The 18,115-nt window shown below is 41.9% G+C and overlaps 2 non-coding genes and 1 pseudogene across 2 annotated transcripts; all 3 read left to right on the top strand.

Moving 5' to 3' along the window:
• The first annotated feature begins 10,837 nt into the window (after positions 1 to 10,837).
• LOC126992588 (5S ribosomal RNA) lies at positions 10,838 to 10,956 on the top strand. Its single transcript, XR_007746656.1, has one exon. It is a non-coding gene; the product is annotated as a 5S ribosomal RNA (ribosomal RNA).
• Positions 10,957 to 11,575: 619 nt separating this feature from the next.
• LOC126992590 (5S ribosomal RNA) lies at positions 11,576 to 11,695 on the top strand (annotated as a pseudogene).
• Positions 11,696 to 12,639: 944 nt separating this feature from the next.
• Positions 12,640 to 12,758, top strand: LOC126992589 (5S ribosomal RNA). The gene has a single exon (XR_007746657.1). It is a non-coding gene; the product is annotated as a 5S ribosomal RNA (ribosomal RNA).
• The last annotated feature ends 5,357 nt before the right edge of the window (positions 12,759 to 18,115 follow it).

Consider the following 18,115-nt stretch of genomic DNA (forward strand, 5'->3'; position numbering starts at 1 on the left):
GCAATGCTACAATACTGTTTCTTATATAACATTTTTCTGTATAATTTGGCACTGAGAAGATTTTATATTTAATTTTGCTCTTCAACGTAACTTAATAAACTAATTACTTTAAATTCCCTCTATAACATAGTGCTTTGAACTCCCCCTTTGTATTTTTCTACGGCAAAGGAGGTAAACCAAGGGTGCAAGACTAACTAGAGACTATATAAAAAATCACTCCACACGTCACTCCCCGCCCCGCCCCCTTCCTTTCCTCCACTGAAAATAGGAACAAATTAGAATGTTAAAAAGGTATTAATGTTGGTAATAGAGGCGTCTTGATTCTCCCTGCCTGATAGTGTATATACAAATATACAAATACAAATACAAATACTTTCCTTTCATGTCTCTTCTTTCACCTCCATCTTATCTTCTTTTCCTTCTCTTTACTTTACTTTTCAGTTCTTCTCAACACAATTTCATTTTCATCGTTTTTCTTTCCGCTGCTTCTCTTTAAACCGCTCCCAGTTTTCATGATTTTCCTTTTGTTTACACATATACTTACTACTTTACTTTATGTACTTGACTACACCACTTTTCTTTACACGTCTTTTTATCTTTTTATTTTTCTTTCTTTTTCTTTGCACTGTTTTTCTTTAGATTTTTTTGTTATTTTTCTTTAACCACATATTTATCTTTTTATATCTTAACATCACATTCCTTAGCAACACGCTACGCCACTTCTATCTTTCTTTCTTTACACCACTCATTTTTTTTTGATTTTTTCTTTTTTTCATTATTGATGTTATATTACTATATCTTTACACCAATTATTTTATTTTTTCATTCCTTTCTATTATTTTATTCTTTTTTCTCCTTTCACCATTTTTTTTACATCACTTTCCTTTACCCATTTTTCTTTCTTGTGAGCCCGTCACTGATAACTGTTTTTCGTGTATTTTCGTTAACACTTACTTGGCAGACTCGCGTGTTTCCCATGCTAACGACGCACCATTTATTTTTATTGTAGAATCTGTCACAGTATTGTTGCTCTCTCGTCGTTTGTGTCACTTAGTTAACAGTCTGATTAATTAATGAGTGTTTAGTTGATGTTCCCTTTCTTCTTTAACTATTTTTTCTTTACTTTCTTTTCTTTCGTTTGTTCTTTTCTCTTTTCTTCTTTCTTCTCTTATTTTTTCTTCTCAAGACCACATAGTAATTGACTTAGGTATTTTTATTTGTATTCTTTTAAACATTATTTTTCACTCCCCGTTGTTGTTTTGTGTTTGTTTTGGTGTACAGAAGTCTTCCTAAACTTTTATATATATATATATATATATATATATATATATATATATATATATATATATATATATATATATATATATATATATATATATATATATATATATATATTTTTTTTTTTATTCAACAACATTTGCGCATTACTTTTTTTTTCATTAGCCTCCACCAACCGAAAACTTTTGTTCATATGTTTATTAGTTTAATCGGTGTAGAGAAGTCTCCCAAAACTTTCTATTATATATTTTCGTCTTTTTTTTCCTTAATCTGCATTGTAAAACAGCATTAGCTCTTCTTCATAAAGCTTCGCCAACTTTATCCTTTTCCTAGAAGGCTTATATGTTTGTTTGGTGCAGAGAAGTCTTCTAAAACGTTCCTTCATATTTTTTCGTTGTTTTTATGTTCTGCATAGTAAAAACGCATCACTTTTGTGTTTCCTTTTTCCATTCACCTTCATTAACCTTCACTAGCCCCAAACTTTTATTCATGTGGATTGCTTTATTTTTTTCGAAGTATATTTTTCTGACGCTATATTTCCGACGAACAGTTAGCGCCGTTATTACTCCCATTGCGTTTTAGCAACCACGAAAAATACATCGGCGGGTTATTCTCTCCCCTTTTCTGTTGTGTAGGTGCAGGCCACTTATCTCAGAATAGGTCCACTGTCTACCCTGCCTTCCACAGTGCCTCTCTTACTTCATTCTTATGTGAACAGTTCCACCCATCATAGTAAAAGAAAGCAGCTCAAGGCCTAAACATAAATGAAAACCAGAAAGACAACTGAAAACACAAGAAGCCCATTAAGGTAACACTATGATAACACGATGGATACTAGTATTTATTTCATTTTTTCTCTTTTTTTTCTCGTGTCTGTGTCTTGGCATGTGTGTGTGTGTGTGTGTGTGTGTGTGTGTGTGTGTGTGTGTGTGTGTGTGTGTGTGTGTGTGTGTGTGTGTGTGTGTGTGTGTGTGTGTGCTAGATTTAAGTAACCTATTCATTGTTCGAATTGACTAAAAACGATAACAACTTTATTTTTTCAACATCACTTCGTAAACACTTGACCAAGGTATTAGTACTCGTTCCCTTTAAACATTGGCTCTATTCCCGTTGTTGTTTTGTTGTTGTTGTATATCTTTATTTAGTTATGTAACCTTTTTTCTTATTTTGTATATTCGTTATACTCCTTATTTCGTATCTTTATTCCCGTTTGTTTGCTTGTTTTTTGTTTGTTAGTTTGGTGTGGTGAGTTATTGATATTACGGCTCTTCCTTTGGACCTAATTCTCCCGGCAAACCTTCAACCACTTAATTGTTCCTGGCGGCACTTTACGGCCGCTCTTATCATGCAAAAAGCGTGAAACCTTTTTGTTTTTACGGTGTCGGCGCCACACAAACACCGCCAGCGAGTGTTTTACCGACTAATTGTTTCCGTCGGTTCTTTACGATCACTCTTAACTCGTTGTGGTCTATTGTGCTTAGTGTCCGGTGTTTTTTTGCTTTCATAATCTGTGAAGTTTATGGTTTCTGTTATTTTTTATGGTTTTGCTTCCCGGCGATAGAGAACCGTCAGTTGTTTATCCTCCTAATTGTTTCGGGAGATTTTACGGCAACTGTAAACTTGTAATGTCTTTTCATGATATTACTTTCCAGTGATGTGTTACCGACAAAGACATAACCCAGTAATGTTCTCTTACACGTCACAAGTCACAAAGGCAGCTAACACATGTGTTGCCAGTAAATTAACATATCATTTTTAATTAATTTATATAACACAAAGCTAAAATCTTTAAAGAAATATACTTAATTTATAATATTATGTACTTTTATATACCACATCGAAAGTTAACACGATCGATTTTACCAGCAAACATTTCACTAACTTTTTTTCAATTACTCTTATGCTGCAACTATTTCACCAGCACAAAGCTAACTGTTTTTTTCCGTATCAAGCCGAGAACTATGATGAAAACACATCTTATTTGTCCCAGAAACATATAACCAACTTATTAGCACTTAATTTCCTGTCTTTCATTATCATTTAGCATTATTTTAGCCCAGCGGCACGGAGCGCCTTGCCGTGAATCCACGTGCTCGGGTTTGATCCAAACCCGGGGCAGTCGGCGTCCAGTTCACCCAGCTGTTTATCCTCCCATCGATTTGATCGATAAATGGATACCTGGGGAAATATAGGAAAGATAAACGGTGGTAGCTCGGATGTCACACTTGTCTTGTGTTTCCGGATAAGGGGTTCATATCAGTCATAGTTTCAACGGCCAGTGAAACTAAGATGAGCACCGAGGCCACGCGCAGATCTGTGTGTGCCCCCAACTCTACCTCGATCATTAACTCGCAGCATTTACGAACGGACAGACTTAAAATTACCTTTGTTTGTGTTTGCATTAGTCTCCTGTCGCCATGAATACAATTACGGAACGGTAATTTCCCTGCGTGTCTTCTCTTTATAACCACAATCAGCGGGGAACAGTCGTGAAATATCGTGTGCAGTCCTCGGGGCGGAAATTAATGTTTTGATGCCTGTACACTCTAAGCGCCGTTATCCCTGCAACATTTTCTCTCATAGTAACATTTTCTCGACTTTACCAGTACGGACACACACTCGTAATTATGAAATGGTGATCTATAATATTTCTATTCGAGCAGGATATTAATTGTACTCCTTTAATACTCTAACCATTTTTCTCCTCAGCAGTATTTGACAAGCTTCATTTTCATATCGCACCTCATAATTCATCCTGACAACCCTGGCTTAAAATTAATCAGCTCGTGTTTCCTTTTTTTTTTTTTTCACATCAAGTATTTTGTCACAAGCTTAGCCGGACAGGGCACACACTCCACACTTTCACGTTGTACCTTCGTAACACATCCTGACATCAGAACTTTTGTTATTATTAAGTCATAAATATTCAGCGGCCAAAAATACACGAGTCGCGTCTGACTCTCCCTCTTCCTCTTAACAACCACTAGAGACGAGGGTGGCGTAAGCTGTAGCACTCTCCCTCCCCCCCCTCCTCACAACTCACGCACGACACTGTCAGTTTACAACGCCTCGGAAATTGACTTCTTTATTCTGGTGTTACGATCTTTATAGTTCTGACAGTTTGGGTGGCACGTTTGAAATCTTACTTTTCTACTTTCCCACCACTGCACATCTCACACACAAGCTTGGCCATTCACGACGCCTCGGAATTTAACTCTCTAGTCGTTGTTGGTGTTTCCTTTTAATTTGATATCTGTGACAGTTTGGGGGCAGAGTTTTCTTTATGTATTTCTTTTGTCCTCTCGCTGCTCCCTCACACTCTTAACACTTTACGAAGTCTCGGAAATTTACTTTCTTTTAGTGTTACTTTAGTGTTACTTATTAATAGCTTTGATCTTACAACAGACCTCGGAAATAACGTATTATATTCTAACGTCACAAATTAATAGTCTTTTACTTTCTACCTCTTGCAGTTCAGTCATTGCTATTATACGGACAACCACATCTCGGATATTAACTTTTTTTTATGCAGTCAGTATTTAGAGCTAGGAATCCATCGTCTTTTACAACTATGATATTAAGTACTACAATTGTTCCTTCTTTTCAGACTCTTGCAACTCTCACAACCTTCATACAGAGCATAACTCCTTTCAGATAATCTCTTTAGTGTGTTGTTATCAGTACTGACGTAGTGCAGCTGACCTGCTTGATGGGCGAGCCTCCCATAACTCACTCTGCGAGGGGGGTACCTATTTTGTCCTACTGCTTAAGGAGTGCCTCTCCCGTCTCGCTGGTCGCGGGTTTGATCCCCGGCGCTGGCAAAGCCTTTCCTTGTCTGGATTAATTTCTCGTGTGTTTCGTTACATGCCGAGGTCGTGTGGGAGTGTATAGTAAAGAGTAAATTCTGTCATTTCATTGAAACCTACAAGTATCGCCGGCTTCTCTTTTGTATGACCACGATAGTATTAAAGATGGCGGTGCATGTAGTCTTTCCTCTCCTCACATCTCTTATCAATGTCTCTCATCCTCAACAGGCACACAAACGGACACAAAAAATACCTATGAGATACATGAAGTCATTCCTCTCCTTCCGTCTCTCTCCATCATCTCTCATTCCATCTCTCTCCATTTTCATATCTCCTTCCATCTCCCTCCATCTCCATTTTTCCTTCCATCTCTCTCCATCTCCATCTCCCCTTCCATCTCTCTCACAGCCATGACTGACATACCAACAGGCATCGGAAACTAATGAGGTGTTACTATTCAAAACATCAACTTACAACTAACTTTGTCACCGTAACCACGTATAAGATGACAAGTAATAACAGCTCCCCATTCACTCCACCTCAGACAGTGGAGGACTCTCGAAGCTGCTTCTGTAGAGGGTGGAGGGCAGCGCTAATACTCACCGGCCCTGTCTGGAAGGGGACTTTCTTTACTCCATCCAGACAGAGTGGCCGCGACGTTCAGTGCTGCCCCCTAGAAAGAAACGGCTGCGAAAGACCCAGGCACTTAGTCTTTACGTATCACTGTGCATTTTTGTGCGGTACAGGAGTGAGTTGAAGGCCCAAAATAGATGTATAAAAAATAAAAATCCTCCTGGCGTTTGGAGATAACTTTTTGTTGTTGTTGTTGATATAGTGTTGCCGGTATATGTCAGCCACAAGCTATACGTTACACCTGGAGTATCTTTGAGAGTCACAAGGGAAAGGCTACTTGTAACTTTTATTTCTTTTTACCTCACTCAATTCTCTCCGTCTCCAAGTTCTACAGACAATCAGGCTTAAGAAGTTAATTTATTTTTTTGAACAAAGGAGGTGATAAGTAGAAGCGATTAGTAGAACATGGTTTACCTAACCTACATGTTTTGTCTACTTGATCTTGTAAGTGGATAAAAGTACGTGGCATATTTCTTTCTTTTTCTCTCCACCGCATGCAACGAACTCGAGACTTGCACACACCACTAGACTTGAAGTGAAGTGTTGTGTGCTGCTAGTTACTTAACTCATGTACAAGTTGCCTCTAGTTCTTCTTTAACACTTTCACAGACACAACTTTTCTTGACTTCAAACTCGTTATTTCTTTTACTATTTTTGTAAGTTTCAAGTTACGTCTAGCTCTTATTTAACTCCTACAATATTATATAGCACAATTATCTTTATGTTCTCCTCACTCAACCCTTTACACAAGCCTAACTGACCACCACATCCTGTACATTAACTTGTACATTTTCCATTTCCAGACGATCAGAGGCTTGTTCCCTCCACCAGCAATAACCACTGACAAAGGTATGTAGCACAGCCTTCTCCTCCTTCCTTACGCCTCACGCAACTCTCTCACATCCTCTGCAAACCTCAAGACCTCGGAAATCAATGTTTTGTCGTGTATTTACTGCCATAAGCTCCTTACCATTTAAGCCACAATTCCCACGTCTAGTTTCCCTTTAAATAATAATCATACTCGAGGTGATATAGTATGGACGGCGGTGCGCGCTGTCTTTCCTCTCCTTCCATCTCTTATTCCTCTCACAACTTTGACAGACAGAAAAGGCATCGGCAGTTAAAGTGACGGTCTTATTATTTAATGCCTCAAGACCCTCTACCTTGGAAAACAACTTTTTTATGAATGTATTTACTGCGCTAAGCTCATTGCTATTTCAGCCACAATATATACGTCTTGCTCACCTTTAAATAACATAATAGCAGCGGTAGAACAGCCGTTCTTAGCTTTCCAACTAAAGCAACTCTCCCACAGTCTTGGGTAACCACGACTAAACTGTGGACTAATTCTTTGGCTGGTGTTAGGAATTGCCTGACGCTGTTAGTACTTAAGCCATAAGTATTAAGGTAACTGTTTCATGGCTTTAGTAATAATAAGTGGAGTCTTAAATTTTGTTACTTTTCTCGGTTTTTTTCTCGTACATTTTTTTGTTTAATCCTCCTTCACTGTGCTATTTTTTTCTCATCAGTTACGTAATTTTATTTTTATTATTATTTCATGCCTGTCGTGATACGTTTTAAAGTCTGAAGTTTTATGTTATTTGTCAGTTGTTTCTCGCATTTTCTTCAGTGTAATCAATCCCTTTCACTTTTTTCTTCACTTATTATTTTTCATGTTTTTTCTTCTGTATAGATAGTTGTGTATTTCTCTTGGCATCCTTAGTTAATATAGCAACGTCTCAGGTTTACACAAATTCTTCAGCTGTCACGGAAGGCCGTTGATTCTTAAACCGTAAACAACATTCGCTGTATTTCTTTGCTCTAGAAAATATGCAGTGTGTCGTTACGTCATTTATCGGCTCAATGAACGATCTGGGCTTTAGTATTAACCTTCAAGAACTTTAATTATTTGCGGGAACAGTCCATAGCGTTTTTTTGTGTTATCTCGTTATCTTTCTCGGTTCATCTTTTATCTCCACCTCCCTTGAGCTGCCTCGTCCGCTGTGACAGAGATGCACAAGACTTTTTTCTTAATCACTGAAATATTAAGAAGTACAATCTTAACTTTTTTTCATCCTTTTACTCTCACTCTTAAGGCAACACAACTTTAAATTTACTCATGTAACTTTAGTGTTTTCAGTTCACACACAAAAAATCACGTGAACATTTATATTTATATTTATATTTATATTTATATTTATAAGGGGAGGCGGTGGCTGAAAAGACAGAGTAACACCACCGCGTTCAGGAGGACGAGTTCAATCCTGCCCGGTGCCAAGCTGGGATTTTTCAGCCGCCGCCGAGTGGCTTAAAACTACCCACATGCTGTCCAGAAGACCACCTATCAACCCGGACTCTAGATTCTAGGATTAAAGATGAGCTCTGGGAGGGCAGCATGAGCCAATGCAAGATGGCGCCACTATAAACACTCGCCTGCGCTAGAACAGGCTGGGCCGACCATCAGACCCACTGAAGAACCCTTGGGCCGATCATCAGGCCCCACCGGGAAAAAGCCTACCGGCGCTATAGGCCGCGACGTAAAAAAAAATATATATATATTATTTTTATTTATTTATTTTCCATTGATTACATGTATTACAAGCGTCCCCTCAACACAAGGACGTAGCCCAAAGTAATCATTCTTATTCTCCCAAAACGGACCAGCACTGTCTTCCTTTTAATGTACGTCGCATTAAGTAGCACAGTTCTTGCGCTCATAAATCGCGACTCACGCTGCTACAGGCGACCGGAGCATAAAATTAACGCTCATGTGAAGAAGTATTGGCACGCTATGAGGGGAAAAGGGGAGTGTGTAGGACGACGAGTACTGAGGACGGAAGTACAAGACATAGACGGGAAGAAGAGAGACAGGAAGAGGTGGATTGATTATGTAAAAAGGAGTGTGCATGAACCTAAGTACTGAGGACGGAAGTACAGGACATAGACGGGAAGAAGAGACAGGAAGAGATGGATTAGTTATGTAAAGAGGAGTGTGCATGAACCTAAGTAATGAGGACGGCAGTATAGGACACAGACGGAAAGAAGAGAGACAGGAAGAGATGGATTGATTATGTAAAAAGGAGTGTGCATGAACCTAAGTAATGAGGACGGAAGTACAGGACACGGACGGGAAGAAGAGAGACAGGAAGAGGTGGACTGATTATGTGAAGAGGAGTGTGCATGAACCTAAGTAAAGAGGACGGTAGTACGGTATAAAAGAAAGACAGGGAAACTCAGGGCATGACTTGGATGGATTGAACAAAAGAAGACAGAAGAGACGAAAGCATCAAGAAAACATATAGAGAAAAACCGACCAGAGTGGAGAAGGTTCTTACATAATAGCGACACCATTCAACTTGGTATATTAATGCTGAGAAAATGGTTTAACGGTATAATCTAACTCCTTAAATGTTTACCCGCTGCTTCTTTTATTTTTAGCGTAGTCTTTGCTTTCATTAACGTCCACCTATTAATTAAGAAAATACTGCGATTTTAATTTAACTAATGGTTTCCGTTATTCCTTAAAAGATATGCGTATTTACCACGAGTCTTGCCTTCACTTCACGTACAGACTCGACGAAAGGACAATGCTTTTTAGATTACCACTAATATGGACTTAATAACAGTGCTCTAATTTCCCCAAGAAACATGTACTGCCGCGTTGATAACTTGAAAAATACGATACATGTTTTTCCTTCCCGCGCATCACCTCGCTCAAATCATTCACACGCGACTGGAGCTTGGAAATTACTTCTCACAACTTAAGAAACCTTCACTACTTCACCCGGTCCAAGCGCTGGCATGTGTTTACCTGTGTTACCTGCCTTAAAGATGAAAGCCAGTTCACCTTTCGTTTTGCACCCCTCTTCTTTTCTTTTCACTTAGCTTTTAGCCTTTCTTTTGCATTCCTCTTTTCTTTTCATCTAGGTCTTAGCCTTTCGCTTTGCATCCCTGTTTTCGTTTTATTTAGCTTTTGGACTTTCGTTTTGCACCATTTCTTTTCCTTAAGCATTTCGTTTTCCGTCCCTTTTTTTTCTTTTCATTTAGCTCAGCCTTTCGTTTTGAGAATTTTGACGCTGGTTACGTAACTTTTTTTTATTTATTCTTTTTTTTTCTTCCAATGACCGTTTGGCACAGCATACAAGGAGAAACAATTAACAACAGGCACAAGCAATCTATTAGCTTTCCTTAGTCCTTTGAGGCCGTGGTCCCATGGCCTAATTACTCCCTAAATCACAGAATAAGTTTGTGTGTGTGTGTGTGTGTGTGTGTGTGTGTGTGTGTGTGTGTGTGTGTGTGTGTGTGTGTGTGTGTGTGTGTGTGTGTGTGTGTGTGTGTGTGTGTGTGTGTGTGTGTGTGTGTGTGTGTAGTTCAGTTTTGTGCCATGAAAAGTGTATCACAATAGCTCTTCCTGGTAAATTCATGACGTACATTTCCTGGAGGTTGAAGGAAACTAACAAACCTTCGTTACCTCACCGGGGTCCCAGCGCTGTCATGTGTTTACCTGTGTTACCTGGCTCAAACATCAGGACCAACTTAACAAACCTTCACTACTTCACCCGGTCCAAGCGCTTTCATGTGTTTACCTGTGTTACCTGGCTCAAACATCAGGACCAACTTAACAAACCTTCACTACTTTACCCGGTCCAAGCGTGGCACGTGTTTACCTGTGTTACCTGGCTCAAACATCAGGACCAACTTAACAAACGTTCACTAATTCATCCGATCCAAGCGCTGGCATATGTTTACCTGTGTCACCTGGCTCAAACATCAGGACCAACTTAACAAACCTTCACTACTTCACCCGGTCCAAGCGCTGGCATGTGCTTACCTGTCTTACCTGGCTCAAACATCAGGACCAACTTAACAAACCTTCACTACTTCACCCGGTCCAAGCGCTGGCATGTGTTTACCTGTGTTACCTGGCTCAAACATCAGGACCAACTTAACAAACCTTCACTACTTCACCCGGTCCAAGCGCTGGCATGTGTTTACCTGTGTTACCTGGCTCAAACATCAGGACCAACTTAAGAAACCTTCACTACTTCACCCGGTACTAGCGCTGGCATGTATTTACCTGTGTTACCTGCCTCAAAGATGAAAGCCAGTTCACCTTTCTCGTCAACGGCCACACCACGTTGAAAACACCGCTTCTCGTCCGATCAGCGAAGTTAAGCGACGTTGGGTCTGGATAGTACTTGGATGGGTGACCGCCTGGGAACACCAGATGCTGTTGGCATCCCTCTTTTTATTTACTTTCTCTTAATTTTTCACTTTGCGGTCCTGGTGACTCTTTTCTTTTCATATAGCTTTCGGCCTTTCGTTATGTTTTATATTTTTTTTTCTTTCGTTTTGCACCCCTCATCTTTTCTTTTTATTTAGTTATCAGCCTTTCTTTTGCATTCCTCTTTTCTTTTCATGTAGGTCTTAGCCTTTGGCTTTGCATCCCTGTTTTCGTTTTATTTAGCTTTTGGACTTTCGTTTTGCACCAATTTTTTTCCGTAAGCATTTCGTTTTCCGTCCCTTTTTTTTTCTTTTCATTTAGCTCAGCCTTTCGTTTTGAAAATTTTGACGCTGGCTACGTAACTTTATATATTTATTGATTAATTAATTTATTTTTACTTCACCGGGGTCCCAGCGCTGGCATGTGTTTACCTGTGTTACTTGACTCAAACATAAGGAGCAACTTAACAAACCTTCACTACTTCACCCGGTCCAAGCGCTGGCGTTTACCTGTGTTACCTGGCTCAAACATCACGACCAACTTAACAAACCTTCACTACTTCACCCGGTCCAAGCGCTGGCATGTATTTACCTGTGTTACCTGCCTCAAAGATGAAAGCCAGTTCACCTTTCTCGCCAACGGCCACACCATGTTGAAAACACCGATTCTCGTCCGATCAGCGAAGTTAAGCGACGTTGGGTCTGTATATTACTTGGATGGGTGTTCCGCCTGGGAACACCAGATGTTGTTGGCATCCCTCTTTTTATTTAGTTTCTCTTAACTTTTCACTTTGCGGTCCTGGTGACTCTTTTCTTTTCATATAGCTTTCGGCCTTTCGTTATGTGTTATATTTTTTTTCTTTCGTTTTGCACCCCTCTTCTTTTCTTTTTATTTAGTTATCAGCCTTTATTTTGCATTCCTCTTTTCTTTTCATGTAGGTCTTAGCCTTTCGCTTTGCATCCCTGTTTTCGTTTTATTTAGCTTTTGGACTTTCGTTTATCACCAATTTTTTTCCTTAAGCATTTCGTTTTCCGTCCTTTTTTTTCTTTTGATTTAGCTCAGCCTTTCGTTTTGAAAATTTTGACCCTGGTTACGTAACTTTATTTATTTACTGATTAATTTATTTATTTTTACTTCACCCGGTCGAAGCGCTGGCATGTGTTTACCTGTGTTACCTGGCTCAAACATAAGGAGCAACTTAACAAACCTTCACTACTTCACCCGGTCCAAGCGCTGGCGTTTACCTGTGTCACCTGGCTCAAACATCACGACCAACTTAACAAACCTTCACTACTTCGCCCGGTCCAAGCGCTGGCATGTGTTTACCTGTGTTACCTGGCTCAAACATCAGGACCAACTTAACAAACCTTCACTACTTCGCCCGGTCCATGCGCTGGCATGTGTTTACCTGTGTTACCTGGCTCAAACATCAGGACCAACTTAACAAACCTTCACTACTTCGCCCGGTCCATGCGCTGGCATGTGTTTACCTGTGTTACCTGGCTCAAACATCAGGACCAACTTAACAAACCTTCACTACTTCACCCGGTCCAAGCTCTGGCATGTGTTTACCTGTGTCACCTGGCTCAAAAAATCAGGACCAACTTTATAAACGTTCACTAATTCATGCGATCCAAGCGCTGGCACGTTTTTACCTGTGTTACCTGCCTCAAAGATCAAAGCCAATTCTCCTTTCTCGTCAACGGCCACAGCACGTTGAAAACACCGCTTCTCGTCCGATCAGCGAAGTTAAGCGACGTTGGGTCTGGATAGTACTTGGATGGGTGACTGCCTGGGAACACTAGATGCTGTTGGCATCCCTCTTTTTATTTAATTTCTTTAAACTTTTCACTTTGCGCTCTTGGTGACTTTTATTTTTATATGGCTTTCGGGGTTTCGTTATGTATTCTTTTTTTCTTCTTTTCCTTTTAACTTTTAGCCTTTCGTTTTGCACCCCTCTTCTTTTCTTTTCCTTTAGCTTTTAGCCTTTCTTTTGCATTCCTCTTTTCTTTTCATCTAGGTCTTAGCCTTTCACTTTGCATCCCTCTTTTCGTTCTATTTAGCTTTTGGACTTTCGTTTTGCACCATTTTTTTTCAGTAAACATTTCGTTTTCCGTCCCTTTTTTTCTTTTCATTTAGCTCAGCCCTTCATTTTGAAATTTGTGACGTTCGTTACGTAACTTTATTTATTTATTCTTTTTTTTTCTTCCAATGACCGTCTGGCACAACATACAAGGAGAAACAATTAACAACAGGCACAAGCAATCGATCAGCTTTCCTTTTGTCCTTAGAGGCCGTGGTCCCATGGCCTAATTACCCCTTAAATCACTGAATATGTTTTTGTGTGTGTGTGTGTGTGTGTGTGTAGTTCAGTTTTGTGCCATGACAAGTGTATCATAATAACTCTTCCTGGTAAATTCATGACGTACATTTCCTGGAGGTTGAAGGAAACTAATAAGCCTTCATTACTTCACTGGGGTCCCAGCGCTGGCATGTGTTTACCTGTGTTACCTGGCTCAAACATCAGGACCAACTTAACAAACCTTCACTACTTCATCCGGTCCAAGCGCTGGCATGTGTTTACCTGTCTTACATGGCTCAAACATCAGGACCAACTTAACAAACCTTCACTACTTCACCCGGTCCAAGCGCTGGCATGTGTTTATCTGTGTTACTTGGCTCAAACATCAGGACCAACTTAACAAACGAGAAATGCCGACCGAAACATCTTCTTTGTCATTCACGCGGGGACAAATGACGTAAAGACAACCCGTTCTGAGGAGCTGCTTGAGAAATACCGCCGCATGATCAAGCAGTATAAATGTAAAACGGATGCCAGTAACATCATAATCTCAGGAATCCTCCCGAGGGTCGGTTCCGAATCTAGCTTTTACAGTAAGGCCTACAGCTCAAATAACAGACTTCAGTCACTTGCTCACAAGAAAACGTCCAGTTCGCTAACTTGTGGAACAATTTTTACTACGATTCAGACTTGTTCCTTCCTGATGGCATCCACTTAAACCCTATTGGAGCAGCCCGTTTCGGGAGGCTGCTCTGTGACAAAGTGGCTCTTCGAAAGCCAAAAAACGCGGAGGCGAGAACACCAGCAGCTCCACCGTAAGGGAGTATTCAATCCGCAAAACACCCGACTCGAATCACATTAAAAATTGCTATATAAAAGTTCGCAGCCTACGTAACAAATTTGAAGACTCAGAAGTCCTCGCAGCTACAAATCATTTTCACATCATCGGAGTCACAGAATCTTGGATAGACACTTTAAATAGAGATTTTATTGCTTCTTCCGTCGCTGCTTCTTCTTCTTCCGTCGCTGTTTCTTCTTCTTCCGTCGCTGTTTCTTCTTCTTCCGTCGCTGTTTCTTCTTCTTCCGTTGCTGCTTCTTCTTCTTCCGTCGCTGTTTCTTCTTCTTCCGTCGCTGTTTCTTCTTCTTCCGTCGCTGTTTCTTCTTCTTCCGTCGCTGCTTCTTCTTTCGTCGCTGTTTCTTCTTCCGTCGCTGCTTCTTCCGTCGCTGTTTCTTCTTCTTCCGTCGCTGCTTCTTCTTCCGTCGCTGTTTCTTCTTCTTCCGTCGCTGTTTCTTCTTCTTCCGTTGCTGCTTCTTCTTCTTCCGTCGCTGTTTCTTCTTCTTCCGTCACTGCTTCTTCTTCTTCCGTCGCTGTTTCTTCTTCTTCCGTTGCTGCTTCTTCTTCTTCCGTCGCTGTTTCTTCTTCTTCCGTCGCTGTTTCTTCTTCTTCCGTCGCTGTTTCTTCTTCTTCTTCCGTCGCTGCTTCTTCTTCTTCCGTCGCTGCTTCTTCTTCTTCCGTCGCTGTTTCTTCTTCTTCCGTCGCTGTTTCTTCTTCTTCCGTCGCTGTTTCTTCTTCTTCTTCCGTCGCTGCTTCTTCTTCTTCCGTCGCTGCTTCTTCTTCCGTCGCTGCTTCTTCTTCCGTCGCTGTTTCTTCTTCTTCCGTCGCTGCTTCTTCTTCTTCCGTCGCTGCTTCTTCTTCCGTCGCTGCTTCTTCTTCTTCCGTCGCTGTTTCTTCTTCTTCCGTCGCTGTTTCTTCTTCTTCCGTCGCTGTTTCTTCTTCTTCTTCCGTCGCTGTTTCTTCTTCTTCCGTCGCTGTTTCTTCTTCTTCCGTCGCTGCTTCTTCTTCTTCCGTCGCTGTTTCTTCTTCTTCCGTCGCTGTTTCTTCTTCTTCCGTCGCTGCTTCTTCTTCTTCCGTCGCTGTTTCTTCTTCTTCCGTCGCTGCTTCTTCTTCTTCCGTCGCTGTTTCTTCTTCTTCCGTCGCTGTTTCTTCTTCTTCCGTCGCTGTTTCTTCTTCTTCCGTCGCTGTTTCTTCTTCCGTCGCTGCTTCTTCTTCTTCTTCCGTCGCTGCTTCTTCTTCTTCCGTCGCTGTTTCTTCTTCTTCCGTCGCTGTTTCTTCTTCTTCCGTCGCTGTTTCTTCTTCTTCTTCCGTCGCTGTTTCTTCTTCTTCCGTCGCTGCTTCTTCTTCTTCCGTCGCTGTTTCTTCTTCTTCCGTCGCTGTTTCTTCTTCTTCCGTCGCTGTTTCTTCTTCTTCCGTCGCTGCTTCTTCTTCTTCCGTCGCTGCTTCTTCTTCTTCCGTCGCTGTTTCTTCTTCTTCCGTCGCTGTTTCTTCTTCTTCCGTCGCTGTTTCTTCTTCTTCCGTCGCTGTTTCTTCTTCTTCCGTCGCTGCTTCTTCTTCTTCCGTCGCTGTTTCTTCTTCTTCCGTCGCTGTTTCTTCTTCTTCCGTCGCTGCTTCTTCTTCTTCCGTCGCTGTTTCTTCTTCCACTGCCAGTTTTCTTCTTCCGTCGCTGCTTCTTCTTCTTCCGTCGCTGCTTCTTCTTCTTCCGTCGCTGTTTCTTCTTCTTCCGTCGCTGCTTCTTCTTCTTCTTCCGTCGCTGTTTCTTCTTCTTCCGTCGCTGCTGCTTCTTCTTCTTCCGTCGCTGTTTCTTCTTCTTCCGTCGCTGCTTCTTCTTCTTCCGTCGCTGCTTCTTCTTCCGTCGCTGCTTCTTCTTCCGTCGCTGTTTCTTCTTCTTCCGTCGCTGTTTCTTCTTCTTCCGTCGCTGTTTCTTCTTCTTCCGTCGCTGTTTCTTCTTCTTCCGTCGCTGCTTCTTCTTCTTCCGTCGCTGCTTCTTCTTCTTCTTCCGTCGCTGCTTCTTCTTCTTCCGTCGCTGTTTCTTCTTCTTCCGTCGCTGCTTCTTCTTCTTCCGTCGCTGTTTCTTCTTCTTCCGTCGCTGTTTCTTCTTCTTCCGTCGCTGTTTCTTCTTCTTCCGTCGCTGTTTCTTCTTCTTCCGTCGCTGCTTCTTCTTCTTCTTCCGTCGTTGCTTCTTCTTCTTCCGTCGCTTCTTCTTCTTCCGTCGCTGCTTCTTCTTCTTCCGTCGCTGTTTCTTCTTCTTCCGTCGCTGTTTCTTCTTCTTCCGTCGCTGCTTCTTCTTCCGTCGCTGCTTCTTCTTCTTCCGTCGCTGCTTCTTCTTCTTCCGTCGCTGCTTCTTCTTCTTCCGTCGCTGCTTCTTCTTCTTCCGTCGCTGCTTCTTCTTCTTCCGTCGCTGCTTCTTCTTCTTCTTCTTCCGTCGCTGCTTCTTCTTCTTCCGTCGCTGCTTCTTCTTCTTCCGTCGCTGCTTCTTCTTCTTCCGTCGCTGCTTCTTCTTCTTCCGTCGCTGTTTCTTCTTCTTCCGTCGCTGTTTCTTCTTCCGTCGCTGCTTCTTCTTCTTCCGTCGCTGCTTCTTCTTCTTCTTCCGTCGCTGCTTCTTCTTCCGTCGCTGCTTCTTCTTCTTCCGTCGCTGCTTCTTCTTCTTCCGTCGCTGCTTCTTCTTCTTTCGTCGCTGTTTCTTCTTCCGTCGCTGTTTCTTCTTCTTCCGTCGCTGTTTCTTCTTCCGTCGCTGTTTCTTCTTCCGTCGCTGTTTCTTCTTCCGTCGCTGTTTCTTCTTCTATACTGCTTCTTCTTCTTCTTCTGTCGTTGCATCTTCTTCAGTCGCTGCTGTTTCTTGAGCCGTTTTTTCCTTCTCCGTCACCGTTCTTTCTTTATCTTCCGCTGTTGCTGCTTTTCGTTCATACACCACTGCCGTTTCTTTCTCCGCCGCCGCTTATTCTTCCGCTCCTGGTTCTTCTTCTTCCACAGCTAAGTCCTCTTCCTCCTCTCCATATTTTTTTCCAATGATACTTTTCATCCTTCTGCTAATGCCTCTTCTTCTGCCCTGCTCCTTCTCCTTCCGTTGCTTGATTTCCTTCTGCCGTTGCTTCTTTTTCTTCCACCGCTATGATTTCCACTCATTTCTCCGCTCTTTCTTCTTCAGCCAATTATTATTCTTATTCACCCGCCGTTGTTCCAGCTTCTTCTGTTACTGTTTCTTTGATTTCATTCTACGTGCACAATTAAGCCAGGGTCAGCATCACACCCGGACATTTATGCCATGGTCAGCATCCCACCCGGACATTTAAACAATGGTCATCATCCCACGCGGACATTTAAGCCATGGTCAGCATCCCACCCTGACATTTAAGCCATGGTCAGCATCCCACCATGACATTTAAGCCAGGGTCAGCATCCCACCCTAACATTTAAGCCAGGGTCAGCATCCCACCCTGACATTTAAGCCAGGGTCAGCATCCCACCCTAACATTTAAGCCAGGGTCAGCATCGCACCTTTACATTTAGGCCAGGGTCAGCATCCCACCCTAACAATTAAGCCAGGGTCAGCATCCCACCCTAACATTTAAGCCAGGGTCAGCATCCCACCCTTACATTTAAGCCAGGGTCAGCATCCCACCCTAACATTTAAGCCAGGGTCAGCATCCCACCCTTACATTTAAGCCAGGGTCAGCATCGCACCCTAACATTTAAGCCAGGGTCAGCATCCCACCCTAACCTTTAAGCCAGGGTCAGCATCCCACAGTAACATTTAAGCCATGGTCAGCATCCCATCCTAACATTTAAGCCATGGTCAGCATCCCACCCTAGCATTTAAGCCAGGGTCAGCATCCCATCCTGACATTTAAGCCAGGATCAGCATCCCACCCTAACATTTAAGCCAGGGTCAGCATTCCACCCTGACATTTAAGACAAGGTCAGCATTCCTCCCTAACATTTAAGCCAGGGTCAGCATCCCACCCTAACATTTAAGCCAGGGTCAGCATTCCAGCCTAACATTTAAGCCAGCGTCAGCATCAAACCCTAACATTTAA

This window comes from Eriocheir sinensis, unplaced genomic scaffold (assembly GCF_024679095.1).
Source record: "Eriocheir sinensis breed Jianghai 21 unplaced genomic scaffold, ASM2467909v1 Scaffold492, whole genome shotgun sequence".
Classification (NCBI taxonomy): domain Eukaryota; kingdom Metazoa; phylum Arthropoda; class Malacostraca; order Decapoda; family Varunidae; genus Eriocheir; species Eriocheir sinensis.